This window comes from Heptranchias perlo, unplaced genomic scaffold (assembly GCF_035084215.1).
Source record: "Heptranchias perlo isolate sHepPer1 unplaced genomic scaffold, sHepPer1.hap1 HAP1_SCAFFOLD_62, whole genome shotgun sequence".
Classification (NCBI taxonomy): domain Eukaryota; kingdom Metazoa; phylum Chordata; class Chondrichthyes; order Hexanchiformes; family Hexanchidae; genus Heptranchias; species Heptranchias perlo.
In genome coordinates, this window is record NW_027139644.1 from 2,908,821 (window position 1) to 2,927,601 (window position 18,781).

Below are 18,781 nucleotides of genomic sequence, written 5' to 3' on the forward strand. Positions count from 1 at the left end.
GAGCAACAGCAGAACGGGAAGCCCCAGTAATCGTGAATGATGCTGAGAAGGGCCCGAGTTTGCTGAAGACAGACGGGGTCACCGGGAAGGAAAAGTTGCCCCGAGCTTGAGGAAGAAGCGAGAGCCCAGTCTGTCTCTCTGTCTGACTGACTGATTGAAGGCTTTCTTGCCTGAAAGCGGTTTGAAGCGTTGTTCAAAGGCACTTCCTGCTCGTGAGCAGAGGCAAATGCTCGAGCAAAACAGCCATTTTCGGCAGACACAGAATGCTTTACGGTTTGGGAAAGGAGAAGTGGTCTCCTGTGCCTCAGCACCAACATGTTAAGCTGTCGGCTGCCTGGAAAGTTAAGAAAGCGGCCTTGAGTTAATTGCTGCTTACAACAATAGCACGTTCGCTACTTTGAACCAGCAAACTAAGGATGACTTTGATCTATTATTGTGTGATAGTCCTCCGCTTTACCAACTGAGCGATTGAAGGGAAGCTGCAATCATCCCTCTCTTTGGTGATTGCTCAGCGTGCACCTTTTGACACTCCCCGACTCGTGGAATCGCGTGGCCATGACCGAGTCTGAATTGGTAGCTGCTCATACCGCAGCGCTGTGGGAGTGTGAGCTGCAATGTATTTCATCAAACTGCAGTTAGTGGAGCAATAGATAACATATTTATTTAGAAATCAACCCATTATAGGTTCGATTCCCGTTTAACTTGAAGGTTTCTGTATTTTTTCAATACAAAACATATATCACCACTTAGAATTTAAAAATACACAGAGTTAAAATTAAATATCACAATTTCGAAGCAATACAACCCAATACAGAGCGTATCTCACGCTAGGTCCCTTCCAGTAAAAGGGGCCTCACCCTGCAATCTCACGGTGTGACCTGTCCAGTTAAAGGGGCCTCACCCTGCGATCTCATGGTATGACCTGTCCAGTTAAAGGAGCCTCACCCTGCGATCTCACGGTATGACCCGTCCAGTTAAAGGGGCCTCACCCTGTGACCTTATGGTGACACCCGTCCAGTTAAAGGGGCCTCACCCTGATATCTCATGGTGACAACCTTCCAGTTAAAGAGGTCTTACACTGTGATCTCATGGTGACACCCGTCCAGTTAAAAGGGCCTCAACCATTATCTTCCGGTCCAGAGTCCGTGGAGCAGAACGAGAAGTCCTCGCGCTTCTTGTTCCAGAAGCTGCACAGAGAGACTTCTGTGATCAGCAGCCTGAAGGAGGAAGAGGGCTCGGTGACGTCTTCAGAGACCGATATACTGAGTCCTCCCCACCTTGTATTGTGCAGAATGTAATATAAGATATGTACTGAGTCCACCCGACCTTGTATTGTACAGAATGTAATATAAAAAATGGACTGAGTCCACCCCACCTTGTATTGTACAGAATGTAATATAAGATATGTACTGAGTCCACCCCACCTTGTATTGTACAGAATGTAATATAAGATATGTACTGAGTCCACCCCACCTTGTATTGTACAGAATGTAAAATAAGATATGGACTGAGTCCACCCCACTGTGTATTGTACAGAATGTAATATAAGATATGGGCTGAGTCCACCCCACCTTGTATTTTGCAGAATGCAATAAAAGATATGTAGTGTGTTTTGTGTTGAAATAATGGGATCATTGTGTCTGCGATCTATTTTGTATTGTTTTGAACTCAAATTGCGTCTTTTACACTGAACTGTATGTATGCTTAATATTCATGAAATAAAGTATATTTTGAAATTTTAGAAAAGTTGCTGCACAATGGCGCCCCCTGCTGGTGAGAAGAGACAAATGCTCGAGTGAAACAACCGTCTTCGGGCAGACACAGAAAGCTTTAAGGTTTGAGAAAGGAAAAGAGGTGTCAACATGTTGATCTGTTGGCTGCCTGAAAAGTTGAAAGAGCGGCCTTGAGCTAATTGCTGCTTAATCCAAAAGCAGACATGTTCCTTCAAACCGGAATTAAAACAGTGATCTGAGGATGAATTTGCTTTGTTCTGCGCTGGAATAATTCCACCAGCTGTGCTATCCTCCACTCTACCAGCTGTGCTATCCAAGGGAAGCAGCAGAGGTCCCTCTCTTTGGTGATTGTTCATCGTGCCCCTTTTAACACTCGCTGACTTGTGGAATCGTGTGGGCATGACCGAGCCTGACTCAATACCTGCTCATACCGCAGCGCTGTGGGAGTGTGATTTGCTACTTACTCTGTGCACCCTGGGCCAGTGGAGCAATGGATAACTTGTTTAATGACAAATCAGAAGATTGTAGGATCTGCTCCTACCTGGCTGGGTGAATTTTGCAAACTGCCCATTACTTTATGACTTCAGATAGCTTGCAAACTGTCCTACTTGGTAGTGCTGCCTGCTGGTCTCTACCATACGTGCGGTCTTATCACAGCAGGTAATACATCAGTCTCATAATGTTGAAGGTCCTGGGTTCACTCCTCGGCAAAAGGTAGCAGGGCTTGTGAAGCTTTTTTTTCATCTTTGCTGAACACCAATCTCAAGAACTTTTGCTGACTGCAGCAAACCAAAAGATTTGCTGCCCCTTGACCTCTCTGTATCGAAGCTGAGGATTTTCGTGGGTTATGGGCTCGCTGACAACTGACACCATTTTTGTTTCTGGACATTTGCCCCAAGGTTTAAAAAAATGGAGAATGCAGACATCAACCCCGCTACTTTGCACATGTTAAGCGAGCGCTCTGCTAATTCCCCAGTTGCTTTAGATAAATTGTCCTTCACAGTAGCCACTTCACACTCGCCTCCAAGCAGCGCCATGAATTGCAGATTGGCCCCCTACCTGAATATATTCAATACTTTGTTCCAATCGGCGGTATCGAGCATCAGCAAGTGAGCATCAGCAGAACGGGAAGCCACAGCAATCGTGAATGATGCTGAGAAGAGCCCGAGCCTGCAGAAGGCAGACGAGGTCACCGGAAAGGAACAGCCGCCCCCGAACTTGAGGGTACAGCGAGAGCCCTGTCCATCTGACAGACAGAAGCCCTGATTTGCCTGAAAGTGAGTGCGATTTGACGTGTTGTTGCTCAAAGGCGCTCCCTGCTGGTGAGCAGAGGCAAATGCTGGAACAAAACAGCCATGTGAGGGCAGATGCAGAAAGCTTTCAGGTTTGAGAAAGGAAAAGAGGTCTCCCGTGCCTCAGCGCCAACATGTTAAGCTGTCGGCTGCCTGTAAAGTTAAGACCTTGAGCTAATTGCTGCTTACTCCAAAAGCACACTGGCTTCTTCGAGCCAGAATTAAACCAACAATCTAAGGATGACTTTGCTTTGTTTTCGACATTCGTCCTCTGCACTACCAGCTGAGTAATCGAAGGGAAGCAACAAAGATTGCTCTCTTTGGTGATTGTTCACTGTACGTCTTCTGACACTCCCTGACTCGTGGAGTCACGTGGGCATGACCGAGACTGACGCGGTACCTGCTCATACCGCAGGTGTGTGGGAGTGTGAGCTCGAAATTACTCGGCATACCCAGGGCCGCTGGAGCAATGGGTAACGTGTCTAACGACAAATCAGAAGATTGTAGGTTTGATTTCTAGATCGCTCGAAGGTTTCTGCACACCTTTTGTTGTTACAAAATATACTTTATTTCATAAAATTTAAGAATCCACAGAGTTCAAACTAAATACCCCAATTTCAAAGCAATACAATTAAAAAAAAATCGTACCCAATATGATCCCAATATTACAATTCAACCACAGTATATATCTCATAATACATGGTGGCCAATAGCACGTGGGATGGCCTTACTCGGTTCCCGTTCCGCATAGAGCCCTTGTGCAGGCCGCACCTCGCTTCAGTGCGTCCCGCAGCACGTACTGCTGGACCTTGGAGTGAGCCAGTTGGCAACACTTGGTCGTGGGCTGTTCCCTCAGCTCGAAGGTCAAGACATTTCGGCCAGACCAATGGGCCTCCTTCATCGCGTTGATGGCCTTCCAGCAGCAGTTCATATCGGTCTCGGTATGTGTCCCGGGGAACAGCCCGTGGAGCACAGCGTCCTGTGTTACCGAGGTGTTGGGGATGAACCGTAATAGATACCAACGCATCTCTGTCCACACCTTCTGCGTGAAGGGGCAGTCCATCAGGAGTTGGATGATGGACTTGCCGCATTGTAGCTTCGAGTGCAGCCCGCGGTGGTGCTGAGATTCTGTGCATGTTTGAAGGTCCGCACTGGAAGGCCTTTCTCACCACCATCCAGGCCACATCCCGGTGCCTGTTGGTCAGTTCTGGCAACGAGACGTTCTGCCAAATGGCATCGACCGTCTGGTGGAGGAACTGCCCGATCGGAGCCACCCCCTCCTTTCCCCGCAGGACACCCAGAACGTTCCGTGCCGTCCACTGTCTTGGGGCTTTGTGGTCAAAGGGGTTCCTCCTCAGGGACTTCTCCACCTGGGACAGATGGTGGGCAATGGTCCAGCTCGACGGGACGACCTGGATCTGCTCAGCCAGTGTAGAAACTGAGCACGCAGTGATCATTCCGCAGGCTCGGCCGCTTCTCAGAATCATTCCTGATTACTGAGTCTTCCCGTTCTGCTGTTCTGGGGAATGAGGTGGGTCAAGTTGAGCAAGTTTCAATGGGGGAACAGTTAGGGAACGGCAATCGTAATATCATGAGGTTTCTATTAGTTATGGACAAGGACAAGGAGCAATCTCAATACTTAATTGCAGGAGTGACAATTTCAGTGGGTTGAGATCGGATCTGGCCCGGGTAAATTGGAATCAAAGATTGGCAGGCAAAACTGTCATTGAACAATGGGTGGCCTTTAAAGAGGAGATGGTTCGGGTACAGTCTAGGTACATTCTCACGAGGGGGGAAGGTAGGTCAACTAAAGCCAGATCTCCCTGGATGACGAAAGAGATAGAGAGTAAGATGAAGCAGAGAAAGGGGGAGTATGACAGATGTCGGGAAAATAATACAAGTCATAACCAGGCTGAATATAGAAAGCTCAGAGGAGAAGTGAAAAAGGAAATAAGAGGGGCAAAGAGAGAATATGAGAATAGACGGGCAGCTCACACAAGAAGGGAATCCCAAAGTCTTCGACAGGCATATAAATGAAACGGGTAGTAAGAAGTGGGGTGGGGCCGGTTTGGGACCAAAAATGAGATCTACACATGGTGGCAGAGGGCATGGCTGAGGTACTAAATGAGTCTGCCATAACTAAGGAAGAAGATGCTGCCAAAGTCTCAGTAAAAGGGGAGGTAGTTCATCTATTGGATGGGCTAAAAATTGACAAAGAAGAGGTACGAGATAGGCTGGCTATGCTTAAAGTAGATAAGTCACCCGGCCCAGTTGCGATGCATTCGAGGTTGCGGAAGGAAGTAAGGATGGAAATTGCTGAGGTACTGGCCATAATCTTCCAATCATCCTTAGATATGGAGGTGGTGCCATAGGACTGGAGAATTGCAAATGTTACACCTTTGTTCAAAAAAGGGTACCAGGATAAACCCATCAACTACAGGCCAGTCAGTTTAACGTCGGTGGTGGGGAAGCTTTTAGAAAAAATAATCAGGGATAAAATTAATAGCCACTTGGACAAATGTGGGTTAATAAAGGGACTAATTGGATAGCCCTTTTTAAAGAGCTGGAACAGGCACAGTGGGCAGAATGGCCTTCTCTTGTGCCGTACCTACTATTAAAATATGAAACTATGAACAAAACAACTTCAACAACTTCAACGTCATAAACCTGAAAAAGAATGGCAGCCAGTATGGCAGCAATCTTACTGAGGGACAAACTGGACATCTTACTGAGGTGCAAAGCGGCTATCTTACTGAGGGGCAAGGCAGCCATCTTACTGAGGGGCAAGGCAGCCAACTTACTGAGGGGCAAGGCAACCAACTTACCAGCGGGCAAGGGGGCAATGTCAAACAAATTGGCCGCCATGAAACTTAAACAAAATGGCCGCCCTGATCCTGAAACAAAATGACCACCAGGAAGGCAGCCATTTTACTGAGGGGCAAGGTGGAGCTTGTTATGATTGGAGAGACGGAGAGGGTTCATTTGCTGTTCCTGTTCAATCACAGTTGCACAATAGTTAAAGATACAAACTGAGTGAGACTGGCACTTGCTGGTGTTTAACACAAAGGCAGTGGTGCGGTGAGGGAATTAAACACCAAAACGTGAACTTCTGCTGAAAAAAAAGGATTAACATTTGTTTTTTTTTAAGTAATGTTCACGGCGAAGGAGAGACCAGACAATCGGACGAAAGGTCAAATTAGTCATTTTGTATCGAGAATGCAATTCTAGCTTCCATTAAATAAATCAGAGTAAAATTGGACTCAATGTGACAGTAGTTCTGATCTGGGATTGTGATTATTTCTCCATTATTATTTAATCTGAAACAATAACAGTATTTGTAACTGTAACAGAGCAGAAGAGTACTGCGGGACCCTGTCACACAGTAACACAGCAAAAGGGGTAAGAGTACAGTGTGATTTATCACAGAATCCAGCAGCTCACTGGGAAAGTTACACATGGTACAGATCGAGGAGCAAAAAGGTACAAAGTGATTTTATACTTTAATTTGGGGCAATGACGTTTTATCTTCACGAGGTTTAATTTTATAATTAACTTAATGGTCTCTTTTTCCTTAAGAAACTTCAGGCACAGACCACGACTTCATAAAGAAAACAATCAGTTATCATTAATTCACAAGAAAAGTTGACATTAGAATTTAAACAACATCTTGGGTTTATGCCCGATTTAGAATTGCTTTAACACCAATAAAACAACACATTCTGAATTCCAAAAATGTCTAACCGTTTGGAAATCAATTGTCTATCTTAGACTAAGCCCATAACGAAAGTTATATCCTCATTTGAGGCTAATTGGGGAGTTTAATGACTTTGACATTTTTTCCCTGTGACTTGTATAGTTTCGATCGATGAAATGTTCGTGAAAAGAGTCAGTGTAAAGAGAGTCAGCAGTTCATGTTTTCCCGAGACACTTCCTTCAGACCTAAGACCTAAGACCAAAACGTTTGTCGTTTCCGTAGTGTAGCGGTTATCATGTTACACGCAGAAAATCCCAGATTTGACCTCGGGGGGAAGCATTTTGTTGTGACTTTCACCCCATAAACCTCCAGGGTCGAGTTTCTTCAAGCGTGAAAGGGGCTGCAAACCTTTTTAAATTTAACAGCGGCTACACCAGATTCCTGGTGTAATAAGCACTAAACATTTTTAAGCAGACTCCTAAAATACATTACATAAAATGGGAAGCGATAGAAGTTTATGACATGCAAAGCACAAAGATTTATTAACGTTTTAATTGTCACTTGGCAAACAAGCTAGTATTTCCTTCAGTGTGCAACAGAATGTATTAATGGTGATTAAAAAATCATTAAGTGTCTCACAGACTTAAATTAGTTTTGTGCAATGAACTATTCCCAACCACGAGGGAACACAGCATCAAATATATATATTTAAGTATATAATACGTATATGTACATATATAATCTATGCCCTCAGGAGACCTTATGCGGCAACGGTAGCCCACCCAGGGACGAAAATTGCACCTTTTTTCCAACTTTCGGATTCATTGCCTCATTCTGATAGCACTGAAGCCGGTGCCAGGTTTTAATTCCTGATCTGCAGTAACTGGGAGCACTTTAAATGGCTCCGATCTCTTAATCTCATTTCAAGTTTTCTAATGTGTGATTTGGCTGCAAGAAAACACTCCGTGAACAATGTTATCTGAGCATGCCTTATTCGCCATAATTTACACTGAGGTCGGATATTAGGCACATTAAAAAAAAACAGTGAAATGTTTGTGTGGGCGCGATGCTCTGGGATTCCCTGCCTGACCAGCGCCACCGATCCTTCTCTGCAGCCTTCCGAAATACAGCGCTGCAAATGCATTCCTGTGAAATGAGCTCCTGGACAGTAATACGGAAATTAGTTTGGCTGAGGGGGTTTGCTCCTAGCACGGAACGTCAAATGTCAGGTTTCCGTAGTGTAGTGGTTATCACGTTCGCCTAACACGCGAAAGGTTCCCGGTTCGAAACCGAGCGGAAACATTTTGAAACCTTGTCCCCATTAAAAATGAGTAAATATTTAACGATTCACATTGCTGAATAATGTGAACAAAGTCCATATCTCCCAGCCCTGTTAATGCAGTCCGCTGAGAGCAATCGATGAATGCCAGCGTGATATTGGGGGTGAAGGGTGATTCTAATACTGTCTCATTCCCGGTGGGATCTGGCGGAGATTTGATAAGCCCGATCGATTCAACCAATATATGAAACGGTGTTTGAGAAACATCCAGGATCCTGTCTTCAGATTGCGTGGCGCAAAGGTCTGACTCCAGATCAAAAGGCTGCGTGTTCACATCACATCGGGGTCACTGTTTCTTTCACCCCACACATGAGACTGGATAATTCCCGAATGAAGGTTTTAATTGCTTTTTCACACAAAACAAAACAGATGTTTGGTCGAAATCCTGACTCAGTACCGACCCAGCGGCAGGGAGGGGAGCGCCTGATACCCTCATTAATTTCATGCAACAAACTGACACGAATACTGGTATTGATTCAAAATCGACCTGCAGATGGACACACACGGAAAAAAGACAACCACAGAAACAGACAGCAACTACTTGTATATATATATATATATATATATGTATATATCGCCATTAACGTGGTCAGACGATTTAAGCTCGGTGAACTTGCTTCTGCTTTCTGAACTGTACTTGTCCATCCTTAAGAGGTCACGGGAAATATATTTTTTGCCTTTCGAAAAAAGACGCGAAACGGCAGAGACATGTTTTGTCTTCAACACGGCTGGTGAAATGGCCGGACTATCATAAATTAGGGGTCGCCTTTGAAACACTTAAAGGAGACTACCTAAAAATCACTTAGTGCAAATTTAAAATCACGGTTCCTATTTATTTCGGTCTGAAAGAAATAACAATAAACATGTCAGTCTGCGCCCACGGTGAGACGGTGATGAACTTGTTTGCTGCGAAGTTCACCGCTGGGCTAAAGCTGACGCCGTTTAAAAGACGCGAACCCACTCAATGTAAAGGATGAGCTCATAACCAACAGGTCCCGTCAACGTCAAACATCTCCTTTCTTGTTCAATAGAGGGAGCAGAGGCGTGTACATCATCAGACGCCAGCAACTTTAAGAACTGGAACAGATAAAGGCACAGATGCAAGTTCCAAATCTTTTCAATGCAAAGTTATTTCACTTTATTTAAAGTGCCGTGAGGCTAAAAACGGGTCCCAGATGATTTGCGTTCAGTCGTGACTTGTTTTCCTGTGTTTGTCCGCCAGGTTTGCAATTCAATTTGTATTGGATATTGAAGATATTTCAGGATGATTGCACAACATACCATGTGTAAAGCAACCATCTTGATAACTTCAATCATCACACACTCTACATCGACGCTGCAGAGACCCCAGCACCCCTTTCAATATTGTTTTTCTTAACTCACAGTTTTCAAAAGGGAATTGGATAAACGCTTGGATGGAAACATTTTCAGGGTTATGGGGAAACAGCAGGCGAGTGGGACTAATTGGACAGTTCTTTCAGAGAGCTGGCACAGGCACGATGGGCCGAATGGCATCCGAATGACGCTGTCTTATTCTATGATTCTATTAATAGATCAATTTCCGCCTTTCACTGAGTCTCCCTAAATGGAGGACAGTAATCGTGTCCCTGTGAAATGAGCTCCTGAACAGTAATACGGAAATTAGCGTGGCTGAGCGGTTTGAAACTCTGGTTAGGCTCCAAACAGGAAATTTCCTCTCTGAGTTTGATTAGTTTATCAATTATCTCCCCCCTTTCGATCTTAAATGTCTTTACATATTTTTTGATCTCTTCTTCTACTGTCATGCCCACAATACTAGTCTCCCTGGTAAACACTGAAGCAAAGTGATTATTTAATATTTCTGCCATTTCGCTGTCATTGCCTGTGAGTTTGTCGTGTGTATCCCTGAGTGGCCCTATTCCTATCCCAAATTTTCTGTGTCTGTTGAAGTGTCTGGAAGACTTTGCTTTTTTTGATATTCCTTTTTGCCTTTCCAATAGTTCTTTCGACTTCTTTCCCAGTCTTTTCACATTCCCCTCTCTCCTTTATTGTCCAGTGTGGGCCTTTTTCTTTAGTTTCAATTTTACCCTTGTTTCTTTATTCATCCCTGGAGTGTCATATCTGGCTAGTTTATTCTTGCTTTTTCGTGGGATATATTTCTCCTGGACTCTATTGATCACCGTTTTAAATGTTCCCCACTGCTGTTCTATTTCTTTGTCCAGGTCATTAATATGTCAAACATTTCATCGTTTGAAACTTCTCAAGTCACATTTCCACAACAAAGCCAGTTACTTTTGTGTGAGGAGCAAATCAACTTGGTCGAAAAATCAGCTGCAGCCCAATCCACAAATAAAATATTTTCATGTCTTGGTGAAAATAACCAATGTCAGAAGTGGGATTCGAACTCACGCCTCCAGAAGAGACTGCGCCCTGAACGCAGCGCCTTAGACCGCTCGGCCACCCTGACTATAAATTGAATGCTTCATTCTGCATCAATTCTGGACCGTTGGCCAGTGAACGCATCATAAAAGTTTAAAATGATACTCGCCCAACGTGGGGCTCGAACCCACGACCCTGAGATTAAGAGTCTCATGCTCTGCCGATTGATCTTGCCGGGCTTGAGTACTCTTAACCGCCTTATCTGTTATTGCAGCAAGCATGCGAAAGACTCCATTTCAAATTATTGGAATCAGTTCTGAAGGACAGGATAAACTGTCACTTCGAAAGGCACGGACGAATCAAGGACAGTCAGCATGGATTTGTTAAGGGGAGTTTGTGTCGAACTAACCTGATTGAATTTTTCGAGGAGGTGACAAGAATGATCGATGAGGGTAGCGCAATTGATGTAGTCTACATGGATTTTAGAAAGGCTTTGGAAAAATTCCCACATGGCAGATTGGTCAAAAAAGTGAAAGCCCATAGGATCCAAGGGAATGTGGCTCTTTGGATCCAAAATTGGCTCAGTGGCAGGAAGCAAAGGGTCATCGTCGACGGGTGTTTTTGCGGCTGGAAGGCTGTTTCCAGTGGGGTGGCGCAGGGCTCGGTACTTGTTCCTTTGCTTTTTGTGGTATACATTAACGATTTGGACTTGAACGGAGGGGGCATGATTCAGAAATTTAGGGGTGACACAAAAATAGGCCGTGTGGTTGAGAGCGAGGAGCAAAACTGTAGACTGTGGGGGTTCAGGCAATTTTCTGATAACAAGTACTCAATCTGTCTCTGAACGAATTTTGAACGAATACGTGTGTTTGACCCGGCACAGGCACGATGGGCCAAACGGTCTCCTCTTGTGGAAAAACATAATACGATGATACTAAGTGTTGTCAGGCAGAAAAGCAACACATTCCAAATAAGAGCATAACAGCACGGTGAGATATTGTATTTGAGAAGGATGAGGAGGGATAGTTTATCGTGGTGGTAGTCACATCGGGTGTCATTTGTGAGTTGATAAGGACCATTTCGTGCTGCGAAAGTGGCGGAAACATAATTGGAGAGATTCAGCCCGGGCGCGACCCCATCGTGCGCGGTGAGACCGAGGGGGGGGGGGGGGGGGCGGGGGGAAGTGTCAGAGCTGGGGCTCACCGGTGGAAGCAGCATAAAAGTTTAAAACGGTACTCGCCCAACGTGAGGCTCAAACCCACTACCCTGAGAGTTTCTAAAGATAAGGGGGAGCAGCCACTGTCTGTATCTCTTGCTGGACTTGAAACAATCCATTCCAAGTACGAGCAGAGAAAGGACACCATTCAGTTGCTCAATTTGGTGAATAAAATGCCATCGGTTTTTGTAGGGTAGTGGTTATCACGGTTGCTTTATACGCAAAAAGTCCCCGGTTCGATCCTGGGCGGGACCGTTATTTTGGAACTTGGTCTCCATGAACATCCAGATCGAATTTTTCTTGTATCAAAAAGGGAGACAGTGGATGCTCCCTTCTTCTTTGCAAGCTGCATCTTTTACTTCATTAAACAGATAAATTTGAGTGAGAGAAAACTGATTCTCAGTGACGCTCATTTCAAGTTTTATCCCCTTTTAATCTGGAAGAATGTATTGGCTTTGGACAGAATGGCTTTTGAAAGGAGTTCATCGGTTGGGATCGACAAAACTTTTCCGCTGGTGGTGGACGAGGGAACCAAACCAATCATGTACCAATTTCTCCTGAATTCTAAGGTGCAACGGGAAACCGACCAAAAAAAGCCCTTTCATTGACCGTGGAGGTTCAGACAATTTTCTGATAACAAAGCGCTCAATCTATCTCTCTTGTCTATTTCCCGATGTTTCCGGATACTGTCTGCATCTCTGCCCTGTGTTAATCTCACTATTTGTCCACCTGCAGGGTACTTTTTGAACGAAGACTTGTGTTTGTCTTCTGTTTGTTATATTAAATAAATGAGAGCATAAGCTGCTTCCCTCCCTGACACTGGGGAACCAGAGGCAGACTTTCGAGCAGGGTTCTGTTAATTGTGAAGACGCAAAGAAAACATCAATTGCGGAATTATACAAACCATCTCAAAGTGAAAAAAACTGTGACCCCGACGTGATTTGAACACGCAACCTTCTGATCTGGAGTCAGACGCGCTACCGTTGCGCCACGAGGCCTGGATGCTACAATGGGCGTTTGTTTCTATTAATGTTGCTCAAGCAGCACTTTATAGCTTCCAAATTGGTGGAATGGGTTGGCTTTCAAATCCCCGCCCACTCCCACCGGATGTCAGGCAGCATCAGAAGTATCCTTCACCTGTCAGCGGCAGCATGGCGCTCGCTTCCATCGCCTGCTGTCAGCGGACTGCAGCAAATCCAATTGCATTCATCCTGCACCCTGAATTATCACATCACAGGAAAAGGATGTGGGAAACTGCTCAAGATACATAACGGGAGGGGAAACTTCTGAAGAACACTTTGACTTTCCGTGTTTAGACTTCGATTCGAACTGCGAAAAAGAACGTGTGAAAATATAAACTATGGGTGTGATGTTTATATTTGTAGGAAACTGTTCAAAATACATAACAGGACGGGAAACTTCTGAAAAACACGTGAACTTTCGATGTTTGGACTTTGGTTAGAACTGCAAAAAAGTACCTGTGAAAATATAAACAATGGGTGTGATGTTTATATATAAAGTGAATGTTTGTAAGCGGATTTCTCCCGTTACTGTCGTAACTATGGGTTGTTAATCCATCAACAATAACTTCCGCTTGATTTTAGCCCGAGTGGTTACAAAATAGCAAGTTTAATAGATTGACTTACAACAGAGTTGCACGACAGCTGTCTTCAACATTACATTCAACACTATTATTATTACAAGACAATCGTCTACAGATTAAATTAATGACAAGCAATCAACACAACCTGACCTGTCTGCGAATCCAGGTATATCAGACTTGACCTTTGCGGACTGCCTGTGGCAATCGACTTCTGACTGTCCCCTATTGAGAGCTCTAACATTTGAGAAGGGAGCATGCCCTATCTTTATAAGATTCGGCTGCATTGTTCTGTATCGAAGCACCACTGATCTTAACTCATGGTCGTAAACCATCCCACTTTGCTGACTCTCAGAAACCACCAAGGATTGTTTCATGTCTTCGTGTTTATTTAGCCTTTCTCCGTCATCAGGTTTTGGATGTTTATACTAGGTCAGCACAACCTGGAGTTCAGGTGTCCAGGACACCCAAGTTTCTCTGGACATCAACATTTAATAGCTTCTCACCATTTCAAAAAAAAATTGTTTTTCTGTTCTTCCGACCAAAGTGAATAACCTCACATTCCCCCACATTATACTCCATCTGCCACCTTCTTGCCCACTCACTTAACCTGTCTACATCCCTTTACAGACTCTTTGTGTCCTCCTCACAGCTTACTTTCCCACCTCGCTTTGTATCAGCAGCAAACTTGGATACATTGCACTCTATCCCTTCATCAAGTCAATAAAAGTCTTCCATAGGCATATAAATAGTAAACGGGTAGTAAGCGGAGGGGTAAGACCGATTAGGGACCAAAAAGGAGATCAACGCATGAAGGCACAGGGCATGGCTGAGGTACTAAATGAGTATTTTGCATCTGTGTTTACAGAGGAAGAAAATGCTGCCTCAATCACAGTAAAAGGGGAGGTAGTTGAGATGCTGGATGGGGTGAAGATTGATAAAGAGGAGATATTAGAAAGGCTGGCTGTACTTAAAGTAGATAAGTCACCTGGTCCGAATGGGATGCATCCTAGGTTGCTGAGGAAATTAAGGGTGTAAATTGCAGAGGTCCTGGCCATAATCTTTCAATCCTCCTTCGATACATGGTTTGGTGCCAGAGAACTGGAGAATTGCAGATGTTACACCCTTGTTCAAAAAAGGGTGTAAGGATAAACCCAGCAATTACAGGCCAGCCAGTTTAACCACGGTGGTGGGAAGCTTTTAGAAATGATAATCTGGGACAAAATTAATAGCCATTTGAACAAGTGTGGATTGATAATAGAAAGCCACTGTGGATTTGTTAAAGGCAAATCGTGATTGAGTTTTGTGGTTAGTTAACAGAGAGGGCTGATGAGGGCAATGTGGTTGATGTTGTGTATATGGCCTTTCAAAAGGCGTTTGGTAAAGTGCCACAAAATAAGCTTGTCAAAAGGGGCGATAGTAGCTGCTTCCTTTATCTTTAAAAGCCCTTTCGTTTATTTCACTCAACAGATAACTTTGAATGAGCGAAAACTGATCCACAGTGATGCTTATTTCAAGTTTATCCCCTTTGAATCTGAAAGGATATATTGGCCTTGGAAGGAGTGCTGCACAGATTCACCAGATTGTTACCAGGGTGCAATGAGTTAAATTATGAGAAGATGTTATTTTAACTGGACTTAAAGTCACACAAGTGAAACTGCCAAAAGTTTTCATTTTTGATACATACATTAATGACCTGGACTTGGATATACAGGGTATAATTTAAAATTTTGCAGACAACACGAAACTCGAGAATGTAATAAACAATGTGGTGGATAGTATCAGACTTCAGGAGGACATAGACAGCCTGGTCAAATGCACTTTATTAATAGAGGCATAGAGTACAAAAGCAACAAAGTTATGCTAAACGTTTACAAAACATTGGTTAGGCTGCAGCTGGAGTATTGTCTTCAATTCTGAGCACTGCACTTTAGGAAAGATGTCAAGGCCTTGGGGAGGGTGCAGAGGAGATTTACGAGAATTGTAACAGGGATGAGGGACTTCAGTTATGTGGCGAGAATGGAGAAGCTGGGATTATACCCTTAGAGCAGAGAAGGTTAAGGGGAGATTTGATAGAGGTGTTCAAAATCATGAAAGGTTTTGTTAGAGCAAATAAGGAGAAACTGTTTTCAGTTGCAGAAGTGTCGGTAACCAGAGGACACAGATTTCAGGTAATTAGCAAAAGAGCCAGAGGCGACATGAGGGAATATAATTTACACAGCGAGTTGTTATGATCTGGAATGCGCTGCCTGAAAGGCCGGTGGAAGCAGATTCAATAGTAACTTTCAAAAGGGGATTGGATAAATACTTGAAAAGGAAAAAAAATCAGGGCTTATGAGGAAAGAGCTTATGGGTGGTGAGACTACTTGGATAGCTCTTTCAAAGAGCTAGCACAGGCACGATGGGCCGAATGATCTCTATCTGTGTTGTAACATGTTAAGCGTTGCTCGACGGAGAAGCAACACATTCCAAATCAGAACAGAGACAGGAGAGTAAGTCAGTTCACCATTGTTTTTAATGAGACACTAGTGGTTTCCTTAGTGTAGCGGTTATCGCGTTTGTTTTACACGCGAAAGGTTCCCGAGCATAAACATTATGTTGAAATTTGCTCTCCATAAACAACCAGGGAGGAGTTTTTTCTCCTGCCAAAAAGGGCGACAGTGGCTGCTCCCTTATGCTTGAAAAGCTGCATCTTTTACTTCACTAGCAGATAACTTTGAGTGAGAGAAAATTGATCCTCAGTGACGCTCATTTCAAGTTTTATTCCCTTTTACTCTAAAATTGTATATTGGTCTTGGAAGGAGCGCAGCCCAGATTTACCAGAATCTTAGCAGGGCTCGAAGGGTTAAATTATGAGGAGCAGTTACATGCTTATATTCCCTGGAATATTGAAGGCTTTTTAGGATTTTGAAAGGTCGACAGACAATCCCTTTCCGCTGGTGAGGGAGTCTAAGACAATATCACAACATCACAATAGCTGTTCTCCGAGTGAAAACGGCCCGATGCATCACTGTGAGTGCAAGAGACGAGTCTCGAGGTGCCGCGTCCTGTGCAGTGAATGTCAAAACTTTTAAAAGATGCAGAAACTGTTAGGGGTTCAGATACACAAACCTCTAATGGGAATGAGATTTTGTCAGAGGTTGCAGCCTTCCCTACTTCTCTTGCCCTTTGCGAGGCACCTGTTCCGGTTTAAATTCACAAACTGGATGAGTTGGTGATCACGGTACAGCAGACTCAGCGGTCCCGGGTGAGAGAGAGAGAAATCAGCCCGGGCGCGGCCACAATGGGCGCGGTGACACTGCACGGGAAGTCGGGGTGCGTCAGAGCTGGGGTTCGCTCCAAAAAGCAACATAAAAAGTTTAAAAGAGAATGCATTCAACGTGGGGATTGAACCCACGACCTTGAGATTAAGAGTCTTATGCTCTCCCGACTGAAGTCGTCGAGCCAGAAAAACCCAGCGACTCTTGTCCATCATTGCAGTAAACTCGCCCCTGGGTGTCCATGTGCAGCAATCCCAACACAACGTCCATATCATTGGCCGTGTTTATCTCTGTGTGTGTGTCCACCTGCAGGTTGATTTTGAACGAATACGAGTGTTTGTCTTCTGTTTAAACATTAAATAAAAGAGGGCATCAGACACTTCCCTCCCTGACACCGGGGAACCAGTGAGACAGACTTGTTGTTGTGAAAACGCAAATAAAGCATTAATTGCGGAATTATACAGACTCTAATCAGTGCCAAAAGTAGCTTTACAATACATACACCCCAATAAATAAATAAACACTACAGATACATGGAATACATTTGCAACTAACAGAGTCACCAAACCAGAAATATTATTTGTACCAAAAACAAGCACTTCCATATATATTTAGAAAATTTATATGCATTCCTTGATGGTCCAGTGGTTAGGATTCAGCGCTTTTAATATAGTGGCTGAGTTCGATTCGCAGTCAGGAAATTTGCTCTTATCAAAAACAATTGCCATTTTTGAAAATTTACAACACAGAAGGAGGCCATTCGGCCCATCGCTTCCGCGCCGGCGGAAAATGAACCCCCCAGCCAAATCCCACCTTCCAGCACTCGGTCCGTCGCCTTGGAGGTTACATCAATTCAGGTGTATATCCAAGTGTGTTTTAAATGTAACGAGGGATTCTGCCTCGACCACCCTTTCAGGCAGTGAGTTCCAGACCACGACCATCCTCTGGGTGAAAAAAATTTCCTCAGCTCCTCTCTAATCCTTCCACGAATCACTTTAAATCTATACCCCCTGGTTATTGACCTCCCTGCTAAGGTAAATATGTCCTTTCCATCTAGGCCCTTCATAATTTTGTGCACCTCAATTAAATCACCCCTCAGCCTCCTCTGTTCCAAAGAAAACAACCCCAGCCTATCCAATCTTTCCTGACAGCCAAAATTCTCCAGCCCTGGCAGCCGCCTCGTAAATCTCCCCTGTACCGTCTCGAGTGCAATCACATCTTTTTTGACCAGTCTGCCAATTGGGACCTTGTCAAAAGCCTTGCTAAAATCCATGTAGACTACATAAAAAGTACTCCAGGTGTGTTCTGACCAAAGCCCTATTTATTTGCAGCCTGACTTCCTTACTCTTGCACTCCAAATCCTTCCAAAACGGCCAACATACCATTTTTCTTCCTAATTGCTTGCTGTACATGCATGTTAACTTTCTGTGATTTGTTTACAAGTGCACCCAACTCCCTCTGAATATCAACATTTATTGGACCCTCACCTTTTAAAAAATATTCTGCTTTTCTGTTCTTCCTACCAAAGTGGACAATTTCACATTTTCCCAACTTATATTCCAACTGCCACTTTCTCACCCAATCACTTAACCTGTCCACCGCCCTTTGCGTCCTCCTCACGGCTTACTTTCCCATCTACCTTTACACTCGGTCCCCTCATCTAAGTCATTAATATAGAATGTAAGCAGCAATTGTAACATCAATTGTTCGCCCAGGATCGAAAGCAGGGCCGTTCGCGTGTAAAGCGAACTGATAACCACTACACCACAAAAAACCGCTGGTGACTTATACTGGACAGAGGGGAACTGACCAGTCACCTCTCTCTGCTCTGCTTGGGACACTTTTACCTCTCTTGAAACAGCATCTCTCCTGTCCCACACTAAAATCATGGAATAGAATCATAGAATATTACAGCACAGAAGGAGGCCATTCGCTCGTGTTGCCAGAAAGGATGTTAACCAGAGGACACAGATTTAAGGTAATTGGCAACAGAGGTGAGATGAGGAGAATGTTTTTACGCAGCGAGTTGTCATGATCTGGAATGCACTGCCTGAAAGGGCGGTGGAAACAGATTTAATAATAACATTCAAAGGGGAACTGGATAAATACTTGAAGGGGAAAATTTTGCAGGGCTATGGGGAAAGGGAAGGGGCGCGGGTCTAATTGGATAGCTCTTTCAAAGTGTTGGCACAGGCACGATGGGCCGAATGGCCTCCTTCTGTGATGTTTCCATGCTGTGATTCTATGTTCTGGAGGATTTTCTGATGCAGTGGATATTCGGGGCAGAGG

The 18,781-nt window shown here is 44.3% G+C and overlaps 4 non-coding genes across 4 annotated transcripts; 1 reads left to right on the forward strand and 3 right to left on the reverse strand.

The window, feature by feature from the left end:
* The first annotated feature begins 7,948 nt into the window (after positions 1-7,948).
* trnav-aac (transfer RNA valine (anticodon AAC)) lies at positions 7,949-8,021 on the forward strand. The gene has a single exon. It is a non-coding gene; the product is annotated as a tRNA-Val (tRNA).
* Positions 8,022-10,421: 2,400 nt separating this feature from the next.
* On the reverse strand, positions 10,422-10,504 carry trnal-cag (transfer RNA leucine (anticodon CAG)). The gene has a single exon. It is a non-coding gene; the product is annotated as a tRNA-Leu (tRNA).
* A 78-nt stretch (positions 10,505-10,582) lies between these two features.
* On the reverse strand, positions 10,583-10,655 carry trnak-cuu (transfer RNA lysine (anticodon CUU)). The gene has a single exon. It is a non-coding gene; the product is annotated as a tRNA-Lys (tRNA).
* A 1,903-nt stretch (positions 10,656-12,558) lies between these two features.
* Positions 12,559-12,630, reverse strand: trnaw-cca (transfer RNA tryptophan (anticodon CCA)). Its single transcript has one exon. It is a non-coding gene; the product is annotated as a tRNA-Trp (tRNA).
* Between the last annotated feature and the right edge of the window lie 6,151 nt (positions 12,631-18,781).